Source organism: Macaca thibetana, chromosome 20 (genome assembly GCF_024542745.1).
Source record: "Macaca thibetana thibetana isolate TM-01 chromosome 20, ASM2454274v1, whole genome shotgun sequence".
Lineage (NCBI taxonomy): Eukaryota > Metazoa > Chordata > Mammalia > Primates > Cercopithecidae > Macaca > Macaca thibetana.
In genome coordinates this window covers 42,702,634-42,719,761 of record NC_065597.1, presented here as the reverse complement: position 1 = coordinate 42,719,761, position 17,128 = coordinate 42,702,634, and the positions used below count along the sequence as shown (strand labels likewise).

Sequence of the window (17,128 nt, the reverse complement as noted above, 5' to 3'; positions counted from 1 at the left end):
GTAGCTGGGACTATAGGTGCAAGCCACCACACGTGGCTAAATTTTTTGTATTTTTTTCATACAGATGAAGTTTCTCCATGTTGGCCCAGGCTGATCTTGAACTCCTGACCTCAAGTGATCCACCTGCCTCGGCCCCCCAAAGTGCTGAGATTACAGTGGGAGCCACCATGCCCAGCCAGGACTATCTTTAGATCTTTGGAGTGTTCTCTTTGTGAAGCCTTCTCCTCTCCAGTACTCTTCTCTGTAAACTCTAGCTGCCTAGGTGTCCTCAGACTCAGCTTCATCTACTCCACGTGAGAAGCCCACCAGGCTTTGCCTGGATTTGCCCTCTCATGCTGTAGCCTGGAACTTCTCTCCAGGCAGTAAGCTCAAAAATCACCAGGCCCATCTCATTTGCTTCCCTTCTCTCAAGGATCCCTGATTGTTGGCTGATGTCCAGTGTCTGGCGTACTATTGTTTAATATATTTTGTCCTGGGATGGGGGGAGTGATGTTAGGTGGGAGGATAAAGCAAGTTCCTTTTACTCCATTTTGGCTAGAAGTGGAAATTTGGGATTTACTCTCATTTTAGTGGGGTTTTAGTTAGGACAAGAAATAATGCATGTGCTCATTGCACCATATTGAGCCAGGAGCACATTGCACATTGCACATTTTTAAAAAGATCCTGCTGCTTGTATTATTGGAGCCTCTATAACACTTAGCTCATGGTTTTGTTAATTAATTGTCCAAGTTCATATTCTCTAAATGGACTTTTTGAGAAGTGGAAACTGTGTCTCATTCACTTTGGGATAGTCTCATTGCTAAATTGGAGCTCTATAAATATTTGTTGAATGAATTAGTGAGTTAATACTGTTGTCTTATTGGTAAAATTGCACGTTTAAAGAGTCAGGACTGAAGGTAAGAGTGCTTTTTAATTAAAACCTTTGTAGGGAAATACAATTTACCCTTCAGGACATTATTCGTTTCAGGCTGCAGCTTTTTGAGAGCTGTTAACATTAGCACCCACTTCTGACTTTGTGGCAGGAAACACTTCTTAAAAATGTTGTCACACATTTTCTGGTAGAATGTATATGCAACACTTGGGGGAATTTTATTCTTGGCCATTTATCCTGGTCATTTTCTAATCTGATCTCAATGTAAAAGTTATTGTGGAATAACAGAAAAATATATCTTTCCAATCCATCTATTATCTTGTTTTTTTGTGTGTATGAAATACTAATTTACTCTTTTAAAGGATTCTTAAGGTTCCATGTATAATTATAAAGACAAATGAATATATTTTAAGATCAAATTTCTTCAAATTTTTTCCTGTTCTAAAGAGTGTAGAATTGTATCATGTATTCACTTAATCTTTCAAAGGTTCAGAAGCTAAGAAATTAGAGCAAGATCATCAAAATATGTCACTTTTTAATTCCCCTGCTTATAAAGGCGGCATAGCATAGTGATTCCAAGTACTGTAGAGCCCGATGGCCTGTGTACAGCTCCCCCTTTTTTTTTTTTTTTTTTTTTTTTTTTTAACACGGAGTCTTGCTGTGTCACCCAGGCTGGAATGCAGAGGCGTGATCTCGGCTCACTGCAAACTCCCCCTCCCCGGTTCCAGCGACTCTCCTGCCTCAATCTGCCAAGTAGCTTGGATTACAGTCACCTGCCACCACACCTGGCTAATTTTTGTATTTTTAGTAGAGACGGAGTTTCACCATATTGGCCAGGCTGCTCTCAAACTCCTAACCTTGTGATCCACCCACCTCGGACCTCCCAAAGTGCTGGGATTACAGGCGTGAGCTACTGCGCATGGCCACAGCTCCACTTTTACTAGCTGTGTGACCTTGGGCGAGTCACTGAATCTCTCCAAGCCTGTTCTCATGTGTAAAAGGGCTTAATAATAGTACATTCTAGGGTTGTTAAGGAGATTAAATGGGTTAATGTTTACAAAGTGTTTTAAATGGTGCCTGGTATACATGGTAAGTGTAATATAAGCAAAATAAAATATAATGAACTTAAATAAAAATAAAACTTTATTTTATAAATCTTTCTGCATTTTATTCTTCTGACTTTCCCAAGAAATAAAAATTACCCTCTTTCATGAAGTTATGTCATACTTTAATAGCTTGCATTTTTGGAAATCAGTTGAATATTGAGGGAATAAAGAACCCTTTATTGGTGGAATGAGCACATGCATTGTACTCTAATTTTCCTTCAAGATCTTCTATATAACAATGATGCCTGTCTCCCTATTTGTCTCACAGGGTTGTGTTTAGCAAGGTTTTTTGCTTGGTACCTTTATTTTTCCTTTAGTCTAAACCTTCGGTTGTCCATGATTCAACTTTAAATTATATCTCTGAACAGCCTCCTCCTCACCACGAAGTTGATTCTAGAGATTTTTTCCCATCATAATATTTAAGATCCCTTTTTTCTTCTTCTTCTTTTTGAGACAGAGTCTCACTCTGTCACCCAGGCTGGAGTGCAGCGGTGCGATCTCGGCTCACTGCAACCTCTACCTCCCAGGTTCAAATGATTCTCCTGCCTCAACCTCCCAAGTAGCTGAGATTACAGGCACCCACCACCACGTCCAGCTAATTTTTGTATTTTTTTAGTAGAAACAGGGTTTGTCCATGTTGGCCAGGCTCGTCACGAACCCATGAGCTCAGGCGGTCCACCCGCCTCGGCCTCTCAACGCGCTGAATTACAGGCATGAGACACCATGCCCAGCCCAAGATCTCCTCTTCTCTCTGTTATATTGCTATTACCCAGGACACTTTAATACCATAAATATGTTTTCTAACCTTACTGAGTTCTTTTCTAATTTAACATCCTTATTTTCTATAGTGCTCCAATTATGAGCATCTGTGGCTTGCAGAATTTTGTCAACTTGTTAGAGACAGACTTTTGATTTAGCATTCGTTTCCATTTTTATGCTTATCTGTCTTTTTTATTTGTGTTTGCAGAATTTTCAATTTCTTATCAACCTCTCTGGGTCATTCTTGTCCAGATTGTCAAGAAGTTAAGAAAGCTTAGTCAGCAGTAGATGGTTGACTGTATTTTGTAAATATATGACTCAGCTAATGGCTCTTTGAAATTTACATGGACTTTTTTTACTTAGTAATCTCAGTCTGTGTAATGCCATCTTTGAAGGACTTCTGTGCACAATCTCATATCATCTCCATATATTTGTTTCTAACTGGGTATTTGAGGCTAGATAGACTCACAAGGAGTTTACAGAAACAAAGATGCATCAAAAATCCAAATCTCCTAATTAGTGTAATTTTCAATACAGCCCAGTCCTGTCCAGCATCAGGAGACTTGACAGCCCCCAGACCAAAAGGGCATCTGAAATACATATTGCTCATCCCTCCACCTGCCTCCCCCATGTGGAGGCAGGAGCTGTGGTGAGCGTGTGGATGGCATAGGCTCTGCGGGTGTCTGACTACAGAGCCTCAGTTACGTGCTCTCCACCTCATCATACAGCAGCCCCGTGTAATAGAAATCTCTTATTATGAGGGTTGGCTAAATAAAGGCACATTGTGACCGGTCACAATTTCTAAATGAATCCTCCTGACCGATCTGGTCCTGACACTTTCAAGGTTATTACTGAACCTGAACGTGTGGAAAGAACAAGTCAAGACAGAATGATAAAATTCTTGAATGCTTTTGCTTAAAATTATTCATTCTCTTGTGTGTGTGTAAATGAGGACACACACACACACACACATACATTCCATAGACACTCTCGCATACTTAAACGGTTCCCTAGGTGCACTTTTATCATTTTATCTCATCTCACTATGGTAGTTTCTATTGTAGTCCTTCTGTAGACTAATTCTCTAAATATTTAGAAAAATAAGAGGATCTTTTGTCTGTGTGTAGTCGTGGATTTTGCTGCCTCTTAAAGCATTATCTTTTCTAAGTTCTTAAGTGTTAGAAGTGGGAAAACCATCTTTCTTTTAAATTTAGCAAATGACACTTATGTGCATATGTACTGATGCCATATACACACTTACACTGTAATAGAAACATCGTGGAATAGCAAACTGTAGGCTTTTAGCACAGGCACGAGCTTTTTCCCTCTCATCTCCGCCTGGAAAGATGTTTAGGAGAATGAGAGGCCTCTCTGAGTCTGTATTTATAAGCCTTACTGGAAAAAAAAAAAAAGTCAATTATTTTTTAGACTCAGATCACACCATAATAAATGTGAATCTAAACAATTGCTCAAGTGCTTTCTAAGCAATGGTTCTATCTATGATCACTCAGACTTCCTTCTTTTATTGAGTAAAAAGGTAACAAATAAGAATGGAGTGCCATTTGCATGTTTCATATTTTTACTCAATATGGAATCCAGTGGTTGAGTTGGCTCATCTGGTAGCAAAGAGAAGCAAACAAAATTGATTTCCTGTAGCCCTCAGTGACTTTCCCTAGGTTTAGAGAGCAGGTGATTCTAAGATGGTTGTGGGGTAAAACTCTCAAGGTTTTGCTAGTGAGAGACCTGGGCATGCTGAAGGAGAAACCAGATGTCATCCTTGGGAAGTTGGGGCCTCTCTCCTCCTTGAATGAGCTCTGTTTTAGGATGTTGCTCATGTGAAAGTGTTGCACTGACCTTGGCATAAAATGTCAAGCCATCACATCCTTGGGATAGAAACAAGGAAGGATTTATGTTTGTAAAAACATGTGCCTATTAAGGTAAGTAATTAGGGCAAATGAAAGAAAGATAATATGGAGATGTAAAAATTGGGGGTTCTGCAGTCAGACCCCCTGGATTTAAATCCTAGTTCCACTTGCTGAGTGACCTTGGGCTAGTCATTGAAACTTTCTGAGCCTCAGCTTCTTTCCCTGTGAAATGGAGAAACCAATGGGTTTATTGTGAATATTAAATGAGTTAATACATGCAAAACAATTCATACATAGCAAGCATGAAATAAATACTAATTATTATCATTGTTATGCACTAAGAAAGGATTTTTGCAACTAAAGTGTCAAAAGAAATAGAGATGCTAAGGAATTCTTTGGCTTTACAAGATGAATTCCAGTACAAAATGAGGCTATTTGACAACCAGATTCTATATGACAATCAGAAAGTTCCAGCACAGTACCTCAGGCTTCATCTAGGGAACATGTTTAAAGGTACCAATAATTTTGGGGTTTTTTTCCCCAATTTTAATAAATTAAATTCTCATTCCTTTCTGTCTGTCTCTCTGTTAGCACTGTTGCTTTCTCTTACTCTGTAGTCTGTATTTCTCTTCCTAGTTTCTTTTTTTTAGAACTAGTTGTGAATTCTTTATTCTCTCACATAGACATATGACAGTGGGGGAGGAGGGCATGTGTGTTTCCTAAATGTTAGCAGAAGTCTGTCTTGCCATCTCCATAGAGTGGAAAATTCAGCAAGTAGAGTCTGTTAATGTCATTCCCCTTCAAATCACATTCAAAAGTGTGCTTAATGCACTGTGTACATTAATCAGACATTTTGATCATGAGTAATGATGATGCCTTTAGAAGTTTGGGATGAGGGTGTGGGTTTTATATGTACTGGAAGGAAGTCTAAGTCCTCGTGTGACTTTGAAACAGTCTCTATGGGCGCTCCACCCACATCCACTGTATCTTTGTCAGATACATGGACCCTAGGCTCCACTTTGTCCATAGGCATGGAAAGATGAAAGTGCCTGGGAATTAATATCTCTCTGGGGACACTCTTAAGCAATGACTGCTGGTTGTATGGGTATAAATACCCCAGCTCCCTCACCCCTTAGCTAAAGTAATTCCAAGGCATGTACTTTGCAGTTTTCCAGTGTTACCATGTGAGAGTCAACTGTCGTCACCCACTGTGGTAGCTGACTCAATAATGCATCCTATATTGTGTGGCCACCTTCCCTTCCCTGTCTAACTTCTCCCTCACTACCCAGGCTCTCTGTGTCTCCTGATACACCACTCACTTGTTCGGGGTCACTTCCGGAGTTTCCAACCCTAGATGATGTGCACACTTTCAGACGAAGAAGGGAATCTACTAAGCCTAGACTAGGTATCATCAAAACCACTCTGAGCCACAAATTGGCAGGGTGCAGGCCACAAATTTGGCAGAGCTCTGCTTTCCCTGGGTTTGGAATTCCACTGACTCAGAGTCTGAACTATCGTGGAGGCAGACCTATCAAGGTGTTACCTGAAGAGCTGCTGGGGAAGTGGACCAGGACCACAGTTGCCCATTCTGTCACCCCACCTTCCTTCTGCAGAGTGGCTCATTTGTGCTTCAGAAGGAAGAGTGCAGGAGCAGTGGTCAGCATGCTGTGATCGTTGCTTTCTGAGTGTGGGTGGGCCTTGACAAATGCTCCTATCCACTTCATTCCCTCTTAATAGACCCACCAGACAAGTGCTTGTTGTTTTCCAGTGCCAACCTAGGTAAACCAGTCATCATGTGCCCCAGTGTGTCAAAGGAAACACCTGCTTCCCAGAAGGTTTCCCACTAATGGGGAAAAGAAAGTTGATTCACACAGCCTTTTATTGCAAACCAGCTTATTCTTTGGCAATCTGAAACCAAGACTGCACATTTAGCCAGGCAGGTCTTTTAAAAGCATGTCCTTTACCATATTGTCCATTGAAGACTCTCATCCGTATCTTCTTGTTTTGTGTTATCATTTTTGTGATGTTTTAATGCTCAATACACGAACTGAAGCTATGTGGCATCTGTATCACAGTGTATTAGGATTCCAAAAAAACATGCAATCCCTGAACAGGCAATAAATTTGATTTTGCACAAGTGGCATCCTTTATACTTTGCTCATAAGGCGATCTCTCAAGTGTATTTTTTCTTAAACACAACACAAATAGTCTGATGAAGTAAAAATGGGTTGTATGATGGGTTTTGTGCTCAGCAAAAAGAACTTGGACAAAGCAGCCATGCTGATGTTCTTATTTACAAAGGTTGCCATCTGGGAAATTAATCTCTGCTGTTGCTCAGTAATTAGGAAAATTTAGGACCCCTAGTGCTCCAACATCTTGCGTTAAAGGTTGTATGTCATTGGTGTTTTCATGAGAATTTGCTGGATTTCTGTCATTAATAACCGGCATAAGCCCAGCAAGCAGTAGAATATGCATTGCATTTAATCAATTTGCTATTTGTATTCATTATGCATGTCATCCATTTTGAGTCATGAAAAATTGAAAGGCCATTACGAATAGAAAGAGCATCATGGATTACAAATGATGTAACAAGAGCATAAACGCTATTAATTGGTCAATTGTGCTTGTCGGTACATTTAAAGTGATTAAGGCAGAAAGATTAGAAAGGACACGAATGTGATTGGGAAACAGAAGCATAGCAACACAAGGGCTCTCCCAAGTCCTTTGTGCCCAAATAAATGCAGCAAAATCCAATGACATTTATTCCAGCTAATTCATTCAACAGATATTTGTTGAGCACTTACCATGTGCTGAGTACAGGGATAGCACTGAGTATAGCAGAAAACAAAATAAATGAAGCCCTTGACCTCAGGGATTTACATTCCAGTGGGGAGGGGGAAGTATGAAATGAACAAATAGATATACAATATAATATATTGTAGTTGTAGAGACCATGAAGACCACCAGAAGCAGAGAGGAAGCCCTCTTTGGGGAAATGACATTTGAACAGAGGATTAAATGAAGAAAATAAAAAGACAGCGGCGCTGAGCACAGTAGCTCATGCCTGTAATCCCAACACTTTAGGAGGCCAAGGCAGGAAAATCACTTAAGCCCAAGAGTTTGAGACCTGGGCAACATGGTGAAACCCATCTCTGCAAAAATACAAAAATTAGCCAAGCATGGTGGTGCATGCCTGTAGTACCAGCTACTCAGGAGGCTGAGGTGGGAGGATCGCTTGAGTCCAGGAAGTCAGGCTGCAGTGAGTCGAGATCGCGCCACTGCACTCCAGCCTAGGTGATAGAGTGAAACCCTGTCTAATAAAAGAAAAAATAAAATTAAAAGGCTATATGGATATCTGGGGGAAGAATAGACCTAATATCCCCCACTCCCATTCCAACACTCAAGAAGAAAAGAAAATTCTTGCAATTATTTTTTTACTCAAGTGATTTTGTGAGGCTTGACCCAATAATGGAATGGCTTCCCCAAGGCTAGAAAACTCATTCAGCCCATTTTCCCATTACAGGCCTCTTGCGTGGTAGCAATTCTGTTAAAGTGGAAACTGATGGCATCATTTGCCATTTTTACTGTCCCCATACATAGTCCTTACCATGGCATGCAGACCCCTATGCTATCCGGTTCCTGCCTCCCATTTCATACCACTCCTTCTCCTGCCAATTTCTAGCCCCTGGACTTTCTGTTGCTTGCATTTCCAGCTCATTCCTGCCCCTGCACCCATCATTTGCTGTCTCCTGCCCTCAGAAATCCAGACCTAAGCTCCCAGGCCACATCCTCAGAGACACCCTCCCTGACTGCCAGGGCTGCACTTGCTGCCTCGCCCCTGTGATTTGATCCTCACTACACTTATTATTGCCTGCATTCTGTGCTGTCTGCTTACTCGTTTCTTACCTACCTCCCATGTTTGAGTGTAATTCCATGAGACTAGGCCCAGGTCACTTGAGTTTACTGTGGTATCCCGTCACCTGGAACAGTGCCCAGTACAAAGAGGCTCAGTACGCCCAAATCAAATGAGTGAATGAGTGGATCAATCAATCAGCCAACCAGCCAAAAATAAAGTGAAAAATTGACAGTTGGGTTTCTGCTTTTATATTCAGGTAACTATTTTAAAATTTTGTGCTTAAGTAGCTATTTTTTAAACCTCATGGAAGAAAGGGATGTTCATTCTGCACAGCATTTTCTGGAGTGATTAGGTAGCATTGGTATTTGTTCTGTTTTGCTCATGTGTCTACAATCTATTGCCATGCATTTCTAATAACATAATATTCCTTTTCAATATACTGACTTGTTTCTTTTCTTTTTTGTTTTTACTGGCTAAATGCTATAGCATTGTCTTTGAATATTAACAAGTAATGAAACATGGGCCAATGGCGAACCATGGCAAATTCGTGTTCCAGCAATCCTGCTTCTTTAGAACTGACAGTCTGGCTTTTTGGTTAATTCGAAGCATCTGAGGAATACATCAGGAGAAGGTGATACTGTGGCATGATGGCACCAGGATTCCAAGTTCATTCCAGGTACAGTCAGTGCATCATTCACAGCAGACTTGTGAGTGTCCGTCCTGTGCCAGACTCCATCCCAGGTGCTGGGGATAACAGGCAGAGGACACAGTGTTGCCAACTGTCAGGAAGACCTGACGGTCAACAATCGTGCTTCCAAAGCCACCTGCATATTATACTTCCTTGGGGGTCGGCTGTAATATACCTGTGCCTAGGCCCCATCCTATGCCAATGGAATCAGAGTCTCTGGGCCTAGGGCTGACACCCATCTTTTTTAAGCCTCAAGTGCTGTTCATAGGCAGTCAGGGCTGAGACCCCCTGCTGGAGTAGAAGGATGGTGCATAGGTAGCAAAACCACAAAGCAATGGGCAAAGGCCAAGCCGCAGATGGCAGTTGTGTAAGCTGGAAGTGGTGACATTTTCTGTTCAGTTCATAACCACAACTCAATGAAATATTTGTAGGGATCAGGAGGCTAAGTGACCTGGTATTGAGCCATAGATAAATGTTGCATCTATTCATCACCACCCCCAAAAAACCTTTTAAAAATGGCAAATACCATTCATTAAATGATTACTTTTCCTGCACGAGGTCAAACAAATAATCTCAATTTTCTCTATACGCCCAAAATGGGATGTTGTATAGTAAGTCAAATAAAGAATTTTAATAGAGACATAATGTCTTTCCTAACCAGCAGGTATGAGAGAAAGGAAAATAAGAGAATCTTCCTGGTAACCATCAGGGGGAAGGAATTAACGTGTTCTCTAAGACTATGTTAAAAGGTCAGAGCCCAGCACAGTGGTACATGCTATAATCCTAGCACTTTGGGAGGCTGAGGCAGGAGGATCACTTGAGCTCAGGAGATTAAGGCTGCAGTGAGCCATGATCACACTACTGTACTCCAGCCTGAGCAACAGAGCGAGACCCCTTCTGAAAAATAAATAAATAAAAGGTCAGAATTTCATGAAGTGGGATGGCAAAGTTGATGTGAAATTCTCTCCCTCAGATACCCTCTGCCTTTGATGGTAGGCATTAAAATGTTTAGACTGGAAAAAAAAGCAAATATTTCTGGGTAATTAATTGAAATTTATGTTATTCATTTGAAGATCAAGCTTTGCTTCTCCCCTTGAACACAGGTGAAAATAACAGGCAAATGATAATAACTTTATAAGGGCCAAATTATTACTCAGAGTGGTACTTGTGAGTGTGTGTTGGAAAATTACATCTTTTGTCAAGTGATAAACTCTGATTTTTTTTAAAAAAAAAAAAAAAAAAAAAAAAAAGCAATGTTCGTGATCTAGTAAGCACTTTACAAAAGCTAACATGCTTTATGAAAGTGTGTACACAGAGTGCTTAACCTCACACTTCAGCCTCACTCTCACACACTCTACAGCCCTCCATGGGGGAGCAGAAGCTTCCACCCACAGGATGACTTCAGACGAACGCTTTTGATGCTGGGAGCAGCAGCCACCCATGTCTGCAGATACCTGTTCCTCTGATTCTGCCTCCTTGGATTTTACAGTTACCAACAGTTCATCATGATCTTCAGATATGTTCACAGTTTCAGAGGAGCCACATACTTGAATGTTTAAAGAAAGCAATATTTTACAAAACACAAGGATGACCCAAGAGAGCCACAGGAGGATCTAGCAGCCCTTTGTTGGGAAATGAAGGTAACCAACAAGATCAGGCCCGAGAAGACCTTCCTGGCCATCCCCCACCTCAGGACATGCTCCCTTCTGTGAAGCAGCGGTTCTCAGCCCTTCCTGCTCATTGAAGTCATCTGGGGTGCTAGAATAATACTGATGCCTGAGATTCTCACTCTATTTCCCAGGCTGGAGTACAGTGGCATGGTCATGGCTCACTGCAGCCTCAAATCTCCTGGGCTCAAGTGATCCTCCTGCTTCAGCCTCCCAAAGTGCTAGGATTACAAGCATGTACCACTGTGCTGGGCTCTGACCTTTTAACAGACTTTTAGAGAATATGTTAATTTCTTCCCCCCGATGGTTACCAGGCAGATTCTCTTATTTTCCTTTCTCTCATACCTGCCAGGATCTCATATCTATGCCAGAGATTCCTGAGAAAGGAGGGGCAGTGTATTTTGGAAAAGCTCCCAGGTGAATCTGAAGTGCAGCCAGGGTTGGGAACCACTGATGTAGTCCCAGATTAGTGACTGAAATGGGTAATAAGGGAAGCAGTGTTGGCAGCACATTCTACCAAGCTCAAGGTCTCGACATGTCCTGGGGTCAGCAGAGGGCAGAGACTTCATTGTTAAGGGAGAAGCTTTAGTGGGAGAAGATAAATAAGTCTGTGTCCAGGCAAATGTCCCCTTTCTGCTGTCGGCTTCCTGGCTATTTCTGCCCTGCCTGAGCCTGAGGATTTAAACGTCACTTTCACGTAAATGCAGGCTTTCAGGTCTCTCCACACGTTAATGACATTGTGGTGAGAAAAGCCACTTGCAAATGAAGTAAATCCTTGAAAGAGTCAGACAATAGTGGGCTTTGTTAGCTCTACCTTACAGTAGAGCCTGCAGGGGGATTTTCAGTGATCTATGCAGGGATCAAGGTGCCATGGCCAAGGCTCTCAGGGCAAAGGCCTCATGGAGTGTTTTGCTTGCCACTGCATGTGACTTTACACCTGCATCTCCTACAGAGCTCTCCCAGGACAGATGAGTAAGAGAGTGGAGAAGCAATTGGGATGAAACCAAGACTCAGCCTGATCCCAAGAGGGGCTTTGCAGCATAACTTACACCTCAGAGTTAGTCCAGCCTGGGGCAAAGGAGCTGCGAGGCATTTTTCTCCACATGGGTTAATCATTGGCTACCTGGGCTCTCGGTAAGAGTGATGCCGCTCCAGAGCCTAAGAAAGAGTGGCCCCTGGGGTCTTGGGGTGGGGAGCTGTTAGCAGCACAGCACTCAGAAGCTGCGAGATGGGTGTGCAGAGCTGATGCTAGGGATCTGGGAGTCCGGGCAAACACCACTGCACGTGCTCCGCACGTGAAGCCTTGCCTCCTCCATCCATCAGCTCAGCACCCTGTACGGAAATGCAAACTGTGACATGTGCTTCTGTGTTTCCCACCTCTGATATGATAGATGGCGCCTCAGTGCTTTTTCTCTTCCTCAGGGCCCATTTTCAGGCTGGACTGCAGTGGTGCAGTCTACCCTTATTGCAGCCTCCACCTAAAGCAATCCTCCCGGGCTAAAGCGATCATCCCACTTCCCACCTCAGCCTCCCAAGTAGCTAGGACTACAGGTGCATGCCACCACACTGGCTAATTTTTGTATTTTTTGTAGAGACAGGGTTTTGCCATGTTACCCACGCTGGTCTTGAACTCCTGGACTCAAGCAATCCCATCTGCCCACCTCGGCCTCCCAAAGTGCTGGTATTACAGGCGTGAGCCACCGTGTCTTCATTGTTGTTGGTTTTTTTCTTGTTACTATCACAGTAGAAAATCTAGCATGTTGGGGAAAGGGTGTGACTAAGGGAAAAGAAACAGGGAGGTCACTTCAACTATGACCTGTGCATCAGTTAAGATGCTAGTGGCAGCAAGAGACAAGATGCCCAACCACAAGGGAACCCCAACACCAGAGACTTTTTCTCATGTATTGGGAAGTCTGGCAGCAGGTGGCCCAGCGTTGTGTTGCTCAACAACATCAGGGCTCTTGTTGGCCACTCTGCCATCTTCTTGGTGGCAGGGTGGCTGCAGCAGCTCCTGGCATCATATCCTCACACAGTAATATCCAAAATCAGGGAAGGAGGCCGGGCGCGGTGGCTCAAGCCTGTAATCCCAGCACTTTGGGAGGCCGAGACGGGTGGATCACGAGGTCAGGAGATCGAGACCATCCTGGATAACACGGTGAAACCCCGTCTCTACTAAGAAATACAAAAAACTAGCCAGGCGAGGTGGCGGGCGCCTGTAGTCCCAGCTACTCGGGAGGCTGAGGCCGGAGAACGGCGTAAACCCGGGAGGCGGAGCTTACAGTGAGCTGAGATCCGGCCACTGCACTCCAGCCTGGGCGACAGAGCGAGACTCCGTCTCAAAAAAAAAAAAAAAAAAAAAAATCAGGGAAGGAGAGACAGCTTCTTGTCACACATTGTTCTCTAGTTAGAAAGGAAAAAAATTCCCAGATTCAGCCACAGACTTGACTTTGCAGGAGAAGGGTTGCCCAGGTTTGCATCTGGAGGCTGGGAAAGTGATTATCTGGCATTTGAGCTTCTGTCTGCCATGCCCTGAAAAAGAGGAGGCGCTGGCTTTTCTCCAGTTATCCCTTTGGGTCCATTCTCTGTCCCACTCTACCCTCTTCCTGGCTCCGTGCCCTTGGAGTGCCCTGGATTTCATCACTGGGCGCTGCCCTTGGACTTATCATTTACTTCAGCCAAAGGGAGGCACCAGGAGGAGATGGGAGGCCCAGGGAGAGAGGCTGGGTGTTTCCTCCCTACCAAATGCCACCTTTACCCAAGGCCATGAAGATACTGCCCTTTGTCACTTTCTGAAGCATTGTGTTCCCTCCCTAGTTAGACCTGCTGTCCACCTGGAAGTGATTTCCCCTCTGATTTTTATTATGAAAATTTTCAAGTCTACCGAAACGTTAAAAATAGCTTAATGAACACTAATATCCTTCCACTAAATTCACCAATGGTTAATGTTTTGCCGCGTTTTTTCGAAATATAGATAAATAGATAGGTAGTAGACAGATTGTGCATTGAGCTGTAAAATTTTGTTTTATTCCGAACCATTTGAGTGTTTTAAACATTTTGACATTTGCCTCCTAAATATTTCAGCATGCTTCACCTAAGGATAAAGACATTATCCTAACAACCCAAAATTAACATCAATTCAATAATATCACCCTATTACACTTTTTTGCTTAAAATATACTTTCTTAATAATCCCTGATATTTGATATTGCTTTGCAGCTCACAAAGCACTTTCTCTCTCATTATTTCCTTTTATTTCCACAGTAGCCTCTGAAGCAACTGTGATCAGCTTCCTTTTCTAGGTGAGGAAAAGAATCAGAGAGGCTAAGTGACCCACCAAGGTCACACAGCTAATGTATAGAGCAGTCTGGGATTCAAAGGCCGGCCTTCCAACTCCAAATGCCTCGCACTTTCTATGGCATTACAGCCCCTTCTCACAAGTGTGTTAGTTTTCCTAGAACTTAGACCCCTAAACACTTCTTATATTTGCCCCCCACCAACCTTCCCATCCACCAAAAATGAGGATCCCCTTTCCAGCTTCAAATAGCAATACTCTAGTGATGCTGGTGTTTAACCTGGGCCTCTGTTTGATGTGGGAAAATGCTAGGCAATGCGTTTGGACATTGCATTTTATTTAAGCTAGTGTGATTGATTACATGATATTTCTTAACTGCATTACTCCTGATTCTCCTCTCATTCCCTGGGCTCAGAGTGAAAGAAAGCTTTCACTTCTTTTCACTTTTCACCTCTGCAAACCCTTGGGTTTATCCTCCTTGATGGGGAGGAGCTGGTTTGTACTTTTCAGTAAGCAGGTGAGAACGAGTGTCCTTGAAGCCAACAAGGGCAGGATCTCTGACTCTCCTTGGCTTACCGGATCTGCCTCCCAGCATCTCTTGAATCAGCCCATGCCTCTCCTTCACCGTTGCCGCTGCATCCGTTCAAGCCACCTCCGCTGGGAAAACGCAGCAGCCCCTCGCCTGGTCCCATGTGGCTGAGTGTCTCCTCCATTTGACAGCTGAATCTCATCAGGCTGCTATTCCACCCAGATCCCTTCTGTGGGGTTCACTACGTGTAGTAAATTTCAGTGCCAGGTGTGGTGGGTGCACCTGTAGTCCCAGCACCTCGGGAGGCAGAGGTGGGAGGATCACTGGAGCCCAGGAATTCAAGGCTGCAGTGAGCTAGGATCATGCCACTGTACTTCAGCCTGGGTGACAGAGCAAGACCTTATCTAAAACATAAAATAAAACAATAAAATAAATTAAATTAAATATAAGAAAATAAAACACACAGTAGAAGGTGTGCTGTGGCCTTCATAGCCTCCTTGGTCTGACCTCAACTGGCCTCACTGCCTCCTCTCATACCATGCCCCCCTCCTTACTCCAAGCTCAGCCTCATTTTCCTCAAAGAAGCCTGGGTCCCGTCTCAGAGCCTTGGGGCCTGCTTTCTTCCCTGCCCCTCATTTCCACCCCAGTCACCTCCTGATGCTTGTGCATCCTTCAGACCTCAGCTTGAGCACCAGCCTTGAAGCCTGCAGCTGGATTCCACAAGTATTTCCACAATGCCCTGCCCTTTTCCTACATGCACCCCAGCATCTTCATACAATAGGTGCTTAATAAATTGTCCAGTGACTGAATCCTCACAATATCTCTAGAGAAGATGGCAAGACACAGAGAGGAGGAGTCACGCCTGAAGCCACACAGCTGGCATCAGAACCAAAGCATGAGCCTCAGTCTCTCTGACCCAGAGCTGCCACCCTTGCTGCCTTGGGAAGAAGGAGGCCCCCTCCTGTTCTATCCTTGAGCTGCCTTGGCAAGGAGGGGCCCCTTGCTGCCACCACCCTCACAGGACACCACCCACATGAGAGGATGACGAGCTCCACTTCCACCTTTTCTTCATGTCTGCTCTTCAAACTGCACATGTTGATTCATTCATTCATTCATTCATTCATTCATTCCCTTCATATTACCCTTCATTTATTCATCAAGTATTTATTGAGCATATTTATCTGCATGGCATTGTGCTAATCATAATCATGATCATATTCATCAATGCTGAGCAGAACAGTCAGGGTGCCGCCCTCAGGGAGTTACCGTGTAGTAAAGGAGACAGATGGAATCACACAAAGGAATGCACTTCTGATTGTAGCCCGACGGGAGTGCCATGAAGGACACCAAGAGGGCAGGGTGAGGGAGAAAGCACGGGACGAAGTTCCCGTCTTCCTTCCAACAGAATCTCAGTTGCACTCAGTTGTTGCCCTCCTCGAACCTCCCTTGAGCCTCAGGAGAAACCACCCTGACTCCCAGGTCCAGAGAAGACCTGACTAGCCCAAGGTAATTCCATCCCCTTGCCAGGATGGCTTGGGCAGGGACACGGGACCCATTTCAATGAGGCCAATGAGACAAAGGTAATCCTGCTGGGGAGACAGGGGCTTCAAGCAAAGTGTCCTTGCTTGAAAGGGAGAGCCACTGGAAGAGGCCTCTCTCCTTCCTCAGGGTGTCACCATGTCTGGATGTGATGCCTGGAAGTGCTATAGCCACTCACGCCCAGCCTGAAGATGAAACCAACTCCAAACACAGCCAAGCAGAGAGATGGAAAGAACTAAGACCCTAATTATACCACTGAGCAGCTATAGCAACCAGTCCCCAGAGCCCTCTGACTTCCCGCCAAAGTGAGATGATAAGATACTGTTTAATTTCTCTCTTTTTATAGCCAAACGCACCAAAATTGACACAGAGATGTGAGCCATACCTACTCCTCTTACTGCTCCATCCCTAGCTCCAACCATAGTGCATGGCGCATGGTAGAGAGCCAATAAACACTTGAAGAATGAATGGTGCATATTGAGTGGGATTTTCCAGAGGCAGACCTGGAGACAAGGCTTGAAGTGCATGTGTTGTATTAAGGAAATGCTCCCAGGGGACAATAACAGAGTGGCGGAAATAGGACAAGGGGGCCAGGGAGCCAAGCACAGGGAATCAATCGTCTAAACAGAGCCCCCTGGTTTTTGTTTCACCTAGGAGTAGCTTCCACCTGATCCCCAGGGGAAATCTAGGATGTCAGTGACTGCTCAGCATTGTCCCTGAGGCAAGGGAGCTGGGTTTTCCTAATCCCCCACTCCTCAGTCTCTGGCTAAGCGCTGTCCCCAGGGGACTTAATCACCCAAGCACTTCCCCAAGAGCGGCACCTGCTGACCACTGGAGGCACTGGTACAGTGAAGCGACAGAAGAGATTAGAGAGGGTCCAGGTGGGGTACAGCAAAGTGGCTGAATAATAACTATATTAATTCATATTGTTAATTCTCAAGCAATGGCAAAGTGTA

At 43.9% G+C, this 17,128-nt stretch overlaps 1 protein-coding gene and 1 long non-coding RNA gene across 5 annotated transcripts in view; one reads left to right on the top strand and one right to left on the bottom strand.

Moving 5' to 3' along the window:
* Positions 1-1,978, top strand: part of LOC126944938 (uncharacterized) — a 42,623-nt gene extending 40,645 nt beyond the window's left edge. For 2 of the 4 annotated variants that reach the window (XR_007722235.1, XR_007722233.1), the window contains one exon: positions 1,543-1,978. This is a non-coding gene — a long non-coding RNA (uncharacterized LOC126944938). Of the gene's footprint in view, positions 1-64 lie in introns of all 4 variants that reach the window. The other 2 variants (XR_007722230.1, XR_007722232.1) reach the window with 1 other exon arrangement.
* The window catches only part of CBLN1 (cerebellin 1 precursor), a 680,545-nt gene that overhangs the window by 44,719 nt on the left and 618,698 nt on the right, over positions 1-17,128 (bottom strand). The gene's annotated exons all lie outside the window — the stretch shown is intronic.